Source organism: Patella vulgata, chromosome 4 (assembly GCF_932274485.2).
Source record: "Patella vulgata chromosome 4, xgPatVulg1.2, whole genome shotgun sequence".
Taxonomy (NCBI): Eukaryota; Metazoa; Mollusca; class Gastropoda; family Patellidae; genus Patella; species Patella vulgata.
The window spans coordinates 52946830-52963599 of NC_065882.2; the positions used below are offsets into that span (position 1 = coordinate 52946830).

General features: G+C 31.7%; 1 protein-coding gene across 6 annotated transcripts in view; it reads right to left on the reverse strand.

Annotated features, from left to right (window-relative positions):
* Positions 1–16770, reverse strand: part of LOC126819606 (myocyte-specific enhancer factor 2A) — an 86071-nt gene that overhangs the window by 37311 nt on the left and 31990 nt on the right. The window contains exon 1 of one of the 6 annotated variants that reach the window (XM_056100296.1): positions 14166–14184. The exons of 3 other annotated variants lie outside the window; for them this stretch is intronic. The gene's annotated coding sequence lies outside the window, so the exon portion shown is untranslated. Of the gene's footprint in view, positions 1–979; positions 1271–7503; positions 7766–14165; positions 14185–16770 lie in introns of those variants that run through there. 2 more of the 6 variants (XM_050547727.2, XM_050547726.2) reach the window with 2 other exon arrangements.

A 16770-nucleotide genomic window follows, 5' to 3' on the forward strand; every position in this document is an offset into this window, starting at 1 on the left:
TATCACCTAATAATACAAATTTGTTTGGGTTTTTTTTTAGAAACTCTGCATTTTTGGGATAAAACCTACCTACAAAAGCCAAAAACATTTAAATCTTAATATGATAGCTTCTATAAGATATGCCACAGATGATGAGTTGTCAATCCATATTAAGGACAAAATCTATTAAATATCATGCGTGTAAAAAAACGGAAGCTTGTATAAGCTGATGGATATTTCATTAAATTGTGCCAGGTTAGATATAGGGTGGATTTTTTCAGGAAAAAGACGGGGGCTGTATTAGACTGCATTAGACTGAAGATATAAATTTGATACATAATATGATAACCATATTACGACGTCCTTAATCATGGTGTAAGCCGTAACAACTACATCTAGAGAAGCTAATACACTATTTTTCAGCCTGCAGCCATTTTCTACACCTTCATCTAGCTTGTCATTTTTATTCTTACATCCTCTAACAAGAGAAAAAAAAAAGATACAAAAACTCAATGCAAATACTTAAATCTTAGATATTTTAACATAAATATCCATATAACACAATAAAATATGTCGGCTGATAATATAAAATCAAAGACATCTATAAAAAAAATATATACCAAGAATGACTTTTATAGATAAAATATTAATTAATGAATATGGGATTCAGAAACCTTTTTAATATCATAATATCATTTTTTATATCTACTAAACACAAATAACAAAAAATAAACATCATAAGCTTATAAACCTTAACATTTTTTAATTAATTTCCCAAGTTAGTAATAGCAGTTCGCACTATGGATTAAAGTTAAGGAATTATTAAAATTCTGAGATGTTGGATAATTAAAAGTAGAAAAACTTGGTTATAAATAGTATCCATTGAGACGATGGATAATAAATAGTAATATGGCTTGGTCATAAATAATATCCATTGATAAAATATTCTTTCAATAACAATTTAAGTTAAGCTTACAGATATATAAATTGAAGAGCTTACCTGAAAAGTTTATCTATGTGAGAACACGTATGTAAGTAATGTTTTAAAACTATATGTCTTCTTGTAAGTACAAAATAAGTATGAGAAGGTAAGTTTCCAGTCAAGATCCCACGCACAAATTCTCCAACTAACATATCTATTGTGCATACTTTTGTTCGGGGAAGTGATGGAAGAAAAATTGTCATATTTTGTAGAGAACATGCAGTGCCATCACTTATTGGACTTCATCCATGCGCCATAGTTTACCTTAGACAAACAGAAACCACTAGTATATTTGTCTTGAGTAACTAGGAAATGACTTGCTTCGACCATTATATGGGCTAACATCAGGAGCGCAGGACCTTGTCCGCTTTAAGGAGATCAGACCCGACCGCGGCATGCGTCACACGATTGCTCTGTCCACAAAACCTCAAACAATACTAGGTAAATAGCCAAACAACTGTTTTGTACATCATGTTGTGAAATGCACAAAGACATTGTGGAATTCCTACTTCCGACTGTTGAACTAAAAAACTAGCCACCATGCCAATGTTTGGACTGAGATAGATTTAAAAATTAAACGCATTACTTTTTCTTACTCAGGCGAACTCTTATTTTCTGTTGAAATGGAAACTCAATAGTCAATCAAACAAGATTGAGATTTGATGTCAACAGTCATCTTTACACAGTCAACAGACGCTGTGTAACAGCAGACGACAAATAAATTGAGTGCCACTACTGAGACAATAATTCAAGAGTGAGATTGAAGAAAGTGTTAAGCCATCTTTAATACCAACACCATAAACACAACCAAGTCAAATATTTTAATGACCTTAAAACAGTAGAGCAAAGGTTTACTCTCTTACTGCTCGTACACAAATGTGACATAACACTTTCAAATGATGAAAAAATAAAAGTTCGGGGGAAAACAAATATAAATGTATAACAATTGTGTACATTAAAAAATTACAAGTTGGTGAAATTATAGGGATGTTGACCCCAAAAGTTGCACTGGTAGGTCTTATCCTAAAGCCACACCATGAGAAAATTGGAACAATCTGTCCCATAAAATTCTCTAAAATGTATGCCTGTCTTTTTATTTCATAATTTTAATACATTCCCTTTAGATTTTCTTAAAGTATTTTGATCCACTGTCCGAATTAATCCTGATTCAATGTTGACCATTATATTTGTAGAAAGACTTTAATATCATGATAATTCCTTGTATTTACTGATGAGCATTTGACTAGCAGTGAGTATAAGACAGTGTTTATACCATTGTTCCTAATAAGCATAGTTTTCATAATAGACATTATTGAAGCGTTTGTAAATAGAGTAAAACAATCAGTGATATCCTACAGTAAATAACAGACCAGTTGTCACATAGTCCCTCATGTCACATACAGTCTTCCTGGCATTATCACACATTTTTACACTTCTCTGAGTATTTGTTTAAAATGTTCTATATATTTGTGTGCCTTAAATATCTGATTTGTGGCCATAATATTGTTATTTCATCAACATCATAAATTTCCTGTAGGTCTTTAATACAAATCTTTATTTACTCTCGATGAAAATTTTGTTTAAATTGCTGAAAAATATATATTTTTCAGAAAATAAAAGAAGAAGCTGATGATTCTGAACCAAGCAAGTTGTACATAAAAAAGAGATCTAATATACCGTTCAGATGCTTATTATTAAACCAGTTCAAAATCGCTGGGGTTTTGAAGACAGGAACGTGTTGCTTTTACACGTACATAAGCCAAACTAGTTTAACTATTTTGACCTCTTCAGTCGGAGGTTAGAGTTAACTTTACATTTTTTATTCGGTTCTCGCAAGCTTTCGATAACACTGGTACTGCCTGACCCTGGCATTTTCCCAGGAATGTAACTTACTGCGTACTGCACATGTGTAAAGTGAGCTGGAGTCAGGGTTTTTAAGCCAACCTGTTCAGACAGCCGAGATGAACCAGTTTAAAATAAAAAGACATCTCGAAGACATGTCGCAAGCTGGGGTTTTTAAACTGGTTTATTTGCCCCACATTTGCATTCAGTTGATTCAGACGACAAAGTTAAACTGGTTTAAAAACGATCCCCAGGGTTTTTAAACCAGTTCAACTTAAGCATCTGAACGGGCTATAATTCTGTCTTGTAATAATAATAGTATTATTGTATTTTGTGGCCATACACTCGAGACTATACCAGTTTGTCAGTTTTATAAATGATAAGACTGTTTCTTAATTTGCAGATATACACTACATTTTTATCTTGCTTATATAAACTATTACAGTGTAAGTTTACACAGTAATAAAATGAATGAATGATAGCAGACAAGACTACTGTGTGAAAGAGATTTTTTTTAATTGCACTCTAACTGTAAGACATATGATTATTATTACCCCAAAACAGTGATAACTTATCTTTGAATGCTTCCAAAACCTTAATCTAAATGTTCCAGAATAACACATGGACTACTCAATTATGTCAAAGAAACCTATTGAGTATTTTAGTGATATTTCAACAGTAAAATAGCCAAATTTTGATTAAACAGGAAAACAGCTATATTTATTTGTTTATTTATACTTCCAAAGACCTCCAGTCCATACAGATCAGGGATCAGACAGGCAAACTTTGACTGAATAGAGTAGACTATTTATATTTAACTTTCTCTGTTGCTCAATACGTGTCTCCCATAATTCCCTGCACACCTCGAGTATAGCTTTACTAAACAGACCATCTCATTGGTTAATCCCTAACATCAAAGAGAACGCATTTAATCTAAAAACACTTCCAAATCCCACTGTAGTTAAGACAAAACAAAATTTGAACTATAGAAAATGGAAAGAAATATGATCTGTGTTGTAATCAGATTGCCAAGAACTCCTGCAGATGTATTTCTTTCACCGGGCGAAATCAATTTCAAATAGGACACGCAAAAAATATCCCACATAAAATGGAATTACTTTTCAGAAGAAAAAAAACAGAAATTGTATTCCCTTCATACAGAGTAAATAAATTGGACTTGTTTATTTGCAACTGCAAGTGGTCAAATCATACTAAGAAACTAAGTGAAAAATTTATATTGCATGCAAATCATTCTCAACCTAAAGTCTAGGAAGATAATTGAGAATCTACACATCTAATCAAACAGGTACTATAATATCAATCTTTTAGAGGCATTTAGTAACCGGATAGAGCAATACACAAAAACACATACTTATGGAAAAAACAGCTACTTATTTATTTGGGCGACGTTTCGAAGAGTAACAGTAATGCAAGAATTATAAGATCAATATATACAGAAAAACTATAACAACAATACAGGACAACAACAAAATCAAAGGTACACTAATATCGTTGCTGCAGAGTCAAAAGGTTTTATCAGAGTTTTGTCAAATTTTTCAGGAGAGCCAAAAAACGTATAGGGGTTAACAACCATGATATCGAACAAAAATATTATGTAAAAATGTTATATTTCTAAAGATTTTCTCCATTTCTATTAAAGAAAATTGTATGTGTAGCTGTTTAAACAACATGCCAATATCGGCACATATCAAGCTAAACATCTAGGGCAGAAATAAGGAGTGAAAGTTTTGGCATAAATTATTATACTTTAAGGTGTTGATTGAAAAAAGCTGGCTAAATGTTTCCAAAGACAGCCCAAAAGATCACAAATTTGAACAACCAAACTTAACAAAGTGAAAGTTCAGGTTAAAACAAGTTAAAACAAATGGTACACTAACTACCTTTTTTCTACTTATTCTTCCTCATAATAATTATTCCAACATTACCTGAGAACCTTTATGAAATGAACAGTAACTGATAGTTATCACAGATATATTGAAAACAGCTTAGGTTACCAATGGTTACATATGTTCTAATAATTAACAACAGTTCCACCATTCTCTGTTTTGTCAGTTGATTTTCTTTGATCCTATTTTTTTTCTGGTTGAAAGCAAGTTTTTGGTTGTAAATGTAATTTTTTAAAATAGTATTATTTTCATAAGGTTATATTAATGGGATTGAAGTTTTTATAAATGGTATCACATAGAAACAAATATATAACGACGTGGATATAACATTTTAAACCAAGAGCTTGGTCTTCTGCATAGTACACTGAAGCCATGACCCAAGTCTTGCAGTGTTGTAATTCCTCTTGGTGAAGTTACCAGGTTTAAAGGTTAATTGACAGTTGGAATTCATGTAAGAGTAAGCCTCAATATCAAAATACTCTCCACCACATCCGTCCATAGAAATAAAAAAAAAATAACTTGTCAGTCTCAAAATAACCCATTTTTCATTATTTCCTTATGAGTTTTTATTATTTTAAAAAGTGTAATTCACTTTAAAACAAAAATATTCCAACATATTGATGATTTTCCATTAGCAATAGGATAATTAATGGAAGTCGAACATTTCTTCAATTAATTTACCCTCAGGATTTAGTTTGGTTGTACTGAGTAGAATATTTCAATTCAATTCAAAACATATATCAGAGTGGGGCATTATCTCGGAATCGTAAACATAAATTATAAAAACTTTGTTAATTATTTTTCCACATGAATAAATAGTGTAAATATTGTCATATGTCATATTTCTAGGTATCTAGTTTGTACTTTTTGTAGTAGAGAATTAGTTACATACTGTGTTGTGTATTCATGGTATTTACTATCTTCAAATAAGGAGAGCAGGTGACAAATTGTGTATTACATCATTGGCCACTAACCCTACACTTATAGAACATAAGACCACTCTTGACCTTCCGCTCACCTCTTTCTTTATACTTTAAGAGGTAGGGGGCGAGCTTTTCAATCATTTTATATGTTAGAATAATTTTCCAGTAGATTAACGGACAATTGACCTATATAATTATCTATATGTTTATCTACATTTGGTGGTACAATTGAGAATCAAAGGTAGAATAAGCATCACTCTTCAAAACTTCTGTTGGAATAAGAATTCTGAAGCTTACAAATTTGGCTAATTTCAACACATTTCTGACTGCACTAACAAGGACTGGAATTAATTGGATAGGACTAGTTGTGTTGAAATTTGAACAAAAGTGACTTTTCTCATTATATTAATCTCAACATTAACCTTCTTTTTTTTTCTTTAAAATCTGACAAATTGTCGATATCTACATCTCATTCCTGTAGGACATTATTTATAATAGCTGCCAATATATCATAAATTAGATTAAATGTCTATCATAATGTAATCAGAAATTAGGTAGAAAAAACAGACTAGAAAGTAAATTATATACAATATGATTTATTACCTAATATCTTCATGCCCCATATGTAGCAAACAAAAACTATAATCTTCATTTGAAACCATATACTGCAATCATTAATATAATCAACTCAGGTAGCTAAGCTTTTTATAAATATGGTGCACCATTATTTATGGTTGGAATTCCAACAAAAATAGCACTAATAATATGGGTCTGGACGACAATAAATATATCAATTGATAGTATTATAGACTTGATCAGTATGACAGGTATATTTTTCTTGTCTATCAGATTACCCAGTTACCTCGTTATCATTGATTTAAACCTATCCGAGGGTTTTTTTTATTTCCAACTTTAGCACATTGTTATTACTACATTTATTTCATCCATACCATCAACCAGCATCATCATCATCATCAAATGCCATGCAACATCCACATTCTTTTCATACTCAATTAACACTGATAGAAAACATTGAGTTAATGAAGATGACCAAATGACATTAACTTTTGTTGATCTGTCATTTATACTGTAATATTATAAACATTGGAATGAAATAATGGCATGAAAGATGATAGCCAGGCTAAACATGGAAATAGTTCCATATAGCAGCTATTTCTCAAGAAAAATACAGTCATAAACTCATAGTCCGGATATATAATAAATCTCTGGAATAAAAAGTCCCAGAATGTTGAAAATCAATCGGGTTTGTCCTCTCATGACCCCAATGCTTCACACCAAATTTTGTAAAAAATCTGTTAAAAACTGCAGCGTCTATTGCATTCACAAAAGGAAGCATGACTCGATAGGGATTATAATCTCATGCCCTCAATGCTTCAAACCAAATTTGAAAAAAAAAACTGTTAAAAACTCTAGCCTCTATCCTATTCACATACCAATTTTTGACGGACCGACAATTTAACATTTAACAAATTTTCAAAACCTTATTTGTAGTTCGATTTCCAACTGTCAAATGATCTTTAATACACTCTTATTTTATCCTAGGAATCTCAGTATTTTTTTTCTTCCATTAAAATGACTAGATGCTTTTCCTTGCCAAGCCCTCCATCTTCCCCCAGTGAAAGAGGAAAACCAGGCTAAAAAAAACAACTCAGGGCCTTCTTCTTAGTGAGTCAGCACCATCCCTTCAAACATGATACATGACGACAATTGGATTCAAAAGGCCTTTATTTATGGTCAAACCCCATTTCATTTATTTATGATAAAATTTAAACTACGTTTGGCATAAATAATTAATATCTAAACATGTACAATATCTGTATGTATGTGTGATGTATTTTGAATATCTTACCTTCCTTATTACTAAGACAATTACACAAACAGCTACAATATTCGAGCAATAACTCTATAAATAACCAATCATACATTAAATAAATAGGGTGGCCTATCCGACTGCTATATATTGAAGGCCATCACTTGACTAGACTACTAACTTAACTCTATAATTATACACAGTTCTCCCATAAAAACATAATAATAGAACGTCTGTACTCAATATATGACGCCTACTGTATCCAAGGAACCAGTGTTAGAAGCGAGAACGTCAGAGTCGATAAAAAATCTATTACGTCATCAATTGCCAGCCTACATAATAATGTAAACATTACGCACTCGAACAGGTAAGTCTATATTGGGTACAGCTATTATAGAAACTGTACCAGACCAAAATAGATAGTAGTTTAATTTTAGCTCAGACCTTTCTTGTTTGTGGTTTGGAAACACAGGCTGACATGGAAAAGTCAAACCTGAAACCCTAATTAGATGTAGAAGTATATAAGTTTACGTTGTGAATTCTCTGACAAGGATAGAATAGCTGTTTATGATTTACCATCTGGCTGGAACCATGGTCTTTAGCGCATCAGCCCGAATTGTATCTCTAACAATATGACTTAAATATCAACTCCATCGGTAGATAACCCGCGAGAAGGCCTATATCATATCTTCTACACAATATAGATGCCAAAAACTTAAATCATAGACAACAGACAGATGTTTATTTTATAGATTATAACATCAGAATATTCAGATGATAAAATATATAACAATACATTAATACATATAATGTACTTATATCTAAACCTGAGTCAACACACCTATATAAGTTATTACTTACATTACATATACTATTATATGTTTTTTTAACCTGGATCATCAAAAGTTTTTATCACAAACACAATTATATGAGAAGGCATCGATATTTTGTATTCGAAATTGATGAATTCTTCAGAGTTTTAAGTTTATACAATTTGAAAGCAAATATGAGTGGTTTGGAAGATTCATATATAAAGTCTGAAAACAAATGAATATAGAACCATGGAGAAAGAAAAACAATTTGTCATCAATCTGACTAATCAAATAAAACAAATATGCCTAGATTCTTTAAATTGATCAAATGAAGACTTTTCTTCAAAATTTTTAATAAATAAAAGACATAATACTTGATTCCATATCTAATCTAAATTAATATTTACATTACACATTGCAATGCGGAAATATTAAATAGTGCATAACGCAATGTGAATTCTTGTCATGGTGTTAATAAGTATACACCCAATATCCAACAATAGTATATACTGGGTGTGGTATATAAGCACATAGAAATGAAGCTCCGTATATACCAAATAACTTCTGTTCACATGATTGCGATGAAAGATTTTCAAACATGTTCGTATATATCTATTTACATAATGCTTCAAAAAGCTGAATTTAAAAAAAAAGAGAGAGAACAAGGGAAATGGGGTTTAGCATTCATTCAACACAAACCAGGCTATTTTGAGACTAAAATAATATGGTACAATTTTATTGTGACAAACCTTATGATCTAAAGCATTTGCATTAGACCACAAATGGCCACCCAACTGCCTTTGCTGATAAACTACCATTCATCAACATAATAGAGAAAAAAACCAGACCAAAATACAGCTACAATATTATTTGCATATCATTTCAAAAGTCAAACATGATCATATATGCTGATTATCACAAAACTTATCTTTGTGATATTCAATTTACAACATATTGCACTAAACTTTTAGTCTAAAGATAATAAAAACATAAAACAATTTTATAGTAATAATACACATGATTGATTTTATTCACAATAAAAAAAAATAAGGCCTGCTATAGTAATATAATAGAAATATGATCATTTATTGTATCTATTATTCATTTAAGTCATTCAGTCATTACACTAGTTAAAGTGTCTTATTTAGTTATCCAATAATTATTCAATTAGTAAAATAAAGTGCTTTAAAGTGACAACTATTGGGAATTTGAAAAAAAAATTGAACATTTTATTTAAGGTGGCCATTCTGAAATTCATTTCTCGAACTGTATACTGCAAGAAGTTGCTACTTTAAATATTTTAACTCAAAATTCTTCCTTTGTTACATGTATTTCAGGGATGTTTATGTTTTTCAGAGTAGAATTTAATCATTTCACCCATATTTCTGTTCATGTAAATAACCATAAAAAATTATGAAAAATCAAGAAAAAAAAGTGCAAGGACAGGAAGGAGATTGAATAAAAAATGTTTTTAGTGGGTTTAAACAGATTTCCTTGTGTTGACATCAAACTAATTATTTATAATGTTAAGACTATTCTTGTATAATGAAAAAATATCTGATTGTCATAACTTAAAAAATGAGTTTGTGAATGTTTTTTTTTTATTGTACATTTGAGAATCTGGGTGCTTTTAAACTCAGTGTAATTTCTTCAAACAATATAAAGTACCACCTATGAAATATTTGTACTTTAACTTATCAATTTATCCTCACTTTTTTCTGATATTTCATTTATCAACATTAAGTTTTGGGACACAGAACAAAATAAAACTTTTAGTGATGATTTATTGAAATAAGTCATTGACTTATAATCTATAGTAGCACTGGTATGTCTAGTGCAAGTCGGATATCTATTTAATTGCCCCCCCCCCCCCAACACACACACACAGTTATAGTTTATGAAATGACATAAAGACTACATAGTTTACTAGTTGAGATTATTAGATTTCTAAAACTATCTGTTGCATGGTTGGTGGAATTTAGTAATATAATTAAGACATTAAATGAAGACATTATTAACATTTTATTTAATAATAGAACAAATACTAATAACATTTTATAACTGGACAAATACTTAGCTTTCATATAATGACAGGACAAATACTAATTAGTATTTCATAATATAATAAAAGAACAAATACTAATAGCATTAAATACAAAAGAACAAATACTAAATAGCATTTCATGTAATAATTGGACAAATACTAATAGCGTTTCATACAATAATACTGTCACTATAAGACTACTTACATTTGTTATATTTTCTTACTTCAGTTCATAACCTTACTTCAGTTTAGTTTGCATCACCTATCAATCAATCCATCAATTGTTAATAAATGACTGACCAGCTAATCACAACAAAATCTCTTGAACTTCTTAAACCAATGACAGACAGCTCAGGCTGACTGGATATCCTCCTCAAAAAATCAATGAGGCGCAAAATCTGATTAAAGCCGCACACTCCAAAAACAATACCTGCTCAACAGATGGGCAACTTTTGATAATAATGTGCTAGTCCAAGCTACTGCAAGCTGCATCAATTGGAAGAAATTTATTTGCAGTAATACAAGGTATGGGTCTGTTATGCAAGCTTATAAATTCCCATGCAGAAGTCGCTAATGCCATCTGTTCTTGTCCGATACCAAAGAATTTGTAACAATTATCACAAATGGCTACACAATTTGAAATGGCAGCTGCAACAAACTTGTGTAATGGCACTCTTTAATTTACATATTAATTATTTTATGATAAAATATATTTACACATATTAATCAGCTACTAACATGAAAATGGCATAAAAATCATGTGTTTATCATAGTTTATAATATGCTACCTGGGAGACATTAAGACAGATTTCCAATTAATTATACACCGGTATAATTTATTTTTAACCAATTCTAAAATAAATTTATATCATGAAAATGTAAACCAGCGGCTGCCAGGCAGGATACGCCCACATTTTTGAGAGATGGATAGAGAACAAGTTAAAAAGAAAGTGATTTTTCCTACAATCAAGGGCCATAATTCATGAAGTTACAATTCGATATATGCGCAAATATCGAAAGGAACCAAGATCTTTGGGTAATAAACATGGATTTCAAGCTTCATCAAAATCGGATTAAAATTGTAACTTCTACAGGGTCCACAACCTTGATATACCATATTTTTAGACCTTTAGCGTACAAGCGGTGGCCATTTTGTCCGGCATTTTTGGTTTGATTTTCAGGAAATTTGAACTCAACCTTTATTATGGTGTTACAGTGATATATTCAAACGATTTTTAAAATCCGATAATAACTGTGACCTTCAGAGGGACCACAAGCTAAAAGAGGCGATTTTTCGTATAATCAGGGGCCATAATTCAGGAAGTTAAGATCCGATATGCGACAATATCGAAAGGAACCAAGATCTGTAGGTTATAAACATGCATTTCACGTTTCATCAAAATCAAATTAAAATTGTGACCCATACAGGGTCCACAACCTTGATTTACCATATTTTTACACTATTCGCGTACAAACGGCGGCCATTTTGTCCGGCAATTTGGGTCTGATTTTCACGAAATTTGAACTCAACCTTCATTACGGTGTAACGGTGATATAATCAAACGTTTTTTTAAATTGGATAAAAATTTTGACCTCTATAGGGTCCACAAGCTAAAAACACGATTTTCCGTACAATCAGGGGCCATAATTCAGGAAGTTACGGTCCGATGTGCGCAAATATCTAAAGGAACTGAGATCTTTGGGTTATAAACTCAACCTTCATTACGGTGTAAGGGTGATATAATCAAACGTTTTTTTAAATTGGATAAAAATTATGACCTCTATAGGGTCCACAAGCTAAAAACACGATTTTCCGTACAATCAGGGGCCATAATTCAGGAAGTTACGGTCCGATGTGCGCAAATATCTAATGGAACTGAGATCTTTGGGTTATAAACTTAAATTTTAAGTTTCAACAAAATTGGATAAAAATTGTGACCTCTATAGGGTCCACAAACTAAAAACGTGATTTTTCGTACAATCAGCTAGGGGCCATAATCCATGAAGTTTAACATGAGGACTTTAGATCATAAGATCTGTTATTGCGTCAAGTCGCCTGACAACCTAATGGATTATCTCTTGGTCCTTCTGTTTCCTCCTACTGATAAGGATCCCTACATGCAAGCGTATTAGTATTGAAATTAAATTGTATCATATTATGTTAGTCCCAAAATGACCTAGTTTACATAAAGTGGATGTTACACCCTGATTTTTCTCTCTCTAATCATCATGGGCATAAAATAAACAGTTTATATGTTAAACAACCCACTGATCAATAGGGCCTAACATTTAAAATCAAGACAAAATAATTATAATGCACATTCTATTATATTATTTCAGTACCTTAATTTAATCAAGCGCTACAACAGTACATGTATTATTTTAAAATATTATAAGCTTACATGTAACATGTATTCTTGGGTGTAATGGATATTGAATGCCCAACTCGATATTTTGAAAGATGAAGTAAGATGGCACCAAAAGTACAAAGGTGCCAGGATTATTGCTTGTGATATGCTTCTACTAAAACATTCTACATGCCCCATGATCTGTGAATATCAATGAATAATCCATGACCAGACAGATGGAGGATCAAATTCAAAATAAACTTGGTACTTGAATTACATCAAGTTTATATATATTATATTATAACTGTGATTCTTGAAAATTATTGCAAATGTACAACCGATGATCCAAAGAAGAGCAGCAGATCATGCGCAGAATTTGGAAAAATATAAAAAGAGATCACAGGAGCCACAGTGGTTCAGAAAATATGGCAGTGGCTCAGTAGCCAGGTTCGATCCCGAAAAAAGATCACACTGACATGTGTTTATGAGATTTAAGTCTGCTTCCATATATGGTTATGATATCACAGACAGCTTATAAATCAGACTACATTTTATTAAACATACTGATCAGACAGACACACCCTTGATTTTAAATTAAATGTCTGCTTCAATAATATAAGCTTAACTTTATGCCCTGGGTTTTTTTTATTATTATTAAAACAATATCCTTCAAAACTATATCCTTCAATCTGTTTGTTCCCATGCTAGACATTTACGACCATATACATCATGGTTTGTTTGTCATGATCCAGGATTCAGTCACAGGGGTTGATTTATGTCTAATTAAAAGAAAAGATCTATTATGTCGAATTCTTGATCTGATATAAAACATACTGTCAGCAAATACAAAGGCATGGTACACTATAGAGTTGATGCAGCTTTACAGACATACCTTAAAGGCATAACATGGTTAAAATTTGTCTAATAAAAGATATATAATCGTGGTTTAAGTACAGAATATGTAGTACTAATTAATACCTACCTATGTTACTATACTTATTTACACCCAAATCTATTCATTCATTTAGAAATACTCACATCCACACATAATACACAAGTTTTTATACTTCAGTTCGCATACAATATTAGTTATAATACTATACTCATGAATTAACATATCATTTTGGCTTTATTGATTGCAAAACATAATGTAATGACAAAATTTCAACTTTTAGTAGACCTAATCCCAAAAGATGTGGTTTTATGATCCTAATTTTATCTACTAGTGCTTAAAAAATATTTTCTTTTGATACATAAATTTGAAACATCAGCAGACGTACCAAAAGAGATTGCACGCATAAGCACTCCGTTTCTTTTTTTATTTAATTTTATCTTGCACAAATTCTCAAATTCGCAAAGACATAAAACCATGAAACTTGACGTTTTATAATACTTACAATATTTGGGCTATATGATATGTACCAAATACGGGATCGCATTAATCAACAAACAATTTCCTATATATCCAGCACAAAATACAAATTATAATTTCTCGACCTCAAGACGTAATCCTCCAAGACTTAAATTCCCCCTGTGTATAATCCTATTGTAGTTGTCAGCAAGGATCCGCAGCCCACACACCATACCAGTAAACCTTGTTACAGTTTTATGACTAAGAACTACTGAACAAGCTAACCTAGATAACACTAACTCATACGGGAACCATCATGCTGGTGCTCGAATTCCTGCGACTAAACCACGTACTGTAGTGATCAATATGTTTACATCAGCAGTTCACAAATCAATGATTGATCGTAATCTCAACAAAACCTGACTGGTTTACTGCAATTCACCCACGGTGCCTCTATAGAATAAATCTATATACATAGATAGACTTGAAATAATGTAAAGATTGGTTTTTATTCAATCCAATTCAAAAACAATTTGCCATAAAAATTGCATTTTACACAATACTTGATGTTAATTCTGTATTTTTGGAAAACATTATATTAAAGAATGAAATGTCAAAAGGTAATTCTAGGAATCTGACAACATGCTTTCTACCCAACAGTTTGTATATTATTCACCCATGCGAGAGGTGGGTGCTTGTAGAATAACCCTATTCTTCACTTGAACTAAAATTTGCCTACTAATTGTTGTTGTTCTCATTATCAAGCTAATTGTAATGTTATTTCAACAAAATCGTGCAATTAAATTCATCGACATTGCCCAATTTGCCTACAGAGAATAAACTCTAATGATAGACTAGAAATAATATTTGTTGTAGAAATATGTATTATCTAGAGATCTGACATTAATAGACATCATATAGATTGCTTTTACTTTCTTAAATATAAGCTTTCTCTACTGCTATTTCTACAATTATTATATTGACATAAACATGGAATAACATGAAATTTTATTATCACATCATGCTGATTGGTTGTAGAAATGAAATGGAGTTAAATGTTCTACTGTTTTGCTCCGACTGGGTTAATTAAGATGGGATTGGTTGTAGAACATAATAGTATAGTGCTTCATATTAAAAGGAAAATGATAGCTCAAGTTCTCCACAGTCTAACTCAAATTGTTTTTATTAATTTGTTGATTCCACTTCATATTGGTGTAGGGGATGTAGGGGATCACGTGGCTAAGTGGGTAAGACGCTGTCTCGCTAGCCTGGAGGTTGGGTGTTCGATCCCTGCATTGGCCGAGAAAGTTCATCCAGATTTTCCGGCATGGTTCCCCCTTGTCAGTGATACAGGACGAAGGGCCCGACAAGGACAGCTGTCTAGTCCTTCGGATGAGACGGAAAAACGAGGTCCCGTGTATATATTGGAATGCACGTAAAAGATCCCCTGGCAGTTGGAATTTGATATAAGAGTAGGCGATAGTGCTGCTGCCCGGGCAAAATTTCCCTCATAGCACACTGTATGGCGTATGCCCGTCTTCATTAACAGTAGGACGTTAAACCCCATTTCATTTCATTTCATTTCATATTGGTGTAAAGACATCTCTTCCTAGATTGTGATTGGTTGACTGCAGCTTAACCTACCAATCAAATTCTGAGAAATCTTTTACTATTTTGTTGTCGTAACTATTTTGTTCTTAGATAGTAATGGAGTGAAAATAATATCTAATTTTTATCAGATTAAAGTTCTTGTGGGATCATAGGAAATCAATTTTGTTTGTTTAAATAAATACGATATACACAGTTAAGCAATGGCGTAAAAACAGGCAACAGAAAGTGAATATCATAGGAATGAAAAAGATCTCCTAAGGAGATTACAGAAAGCCTTTCTAGTAGAGCAATTTTTCTTTATTTATCAACTTTAGGGGGGGAATTTTTTAGCTCTCTTACGACTTATACCTTTCAAGCAAACACAAACTAGAACAACGCAAGACACGTCATGAACACTGTAAATAAACTATCTGAGAACTATCGAATCAAGTGATGGATCTGGGAATCGGCTATAAACATGAATAAACAGTACAAAAACTTTGTTGGCCTATTTAGTTTTACTTTTGCATCAGGTATAAAATGGATATACAAAAATTATACAGGAAGTCACATTATGAAGTGTTGATCTCCAATATAACAACTATCACAATTACTGTCATGTATGTTGGCTTGACCACCAGTCAGTTATCTAGGTCAACTGGATAATCTGAAGACCATTAATCAATATCCAGTCATGTTGACCTCATTACATTGGCATTAGGGTGGACAAAAAAAAATCAGCATTCCTGGAAAACCAATTCCAACAGTTAATAGTAATAGAATTTCTATAATATATTTTATCACAATATAATAGTCTGCCAGATTCAAGTTTGGTCTTGCTACAAACTGTATGTGTCTTAAAGTTCAATATGAAGAAATCTTTAACACAACCAGACTACAGAATCTATAAGGATCTGAATTCTAAATGCTGTTCAAAATTGTTTGTTTTCTATGATCGAATAAAATGGAAAATATCTTTAGATTTCAGGATAACAAAAACTAATAAAAATATATTAACCCTGTACAATAATGGTCCAAATTTCAGTTTCAATTTTTTCCCCTCAATTTTCTTATTCAAAGTACGGGGAATTTATTTTGGGTCATTGCATGAATAAGAAAATAAAACTATATGAACAACCATGGGCTCACGGCTCACAATTT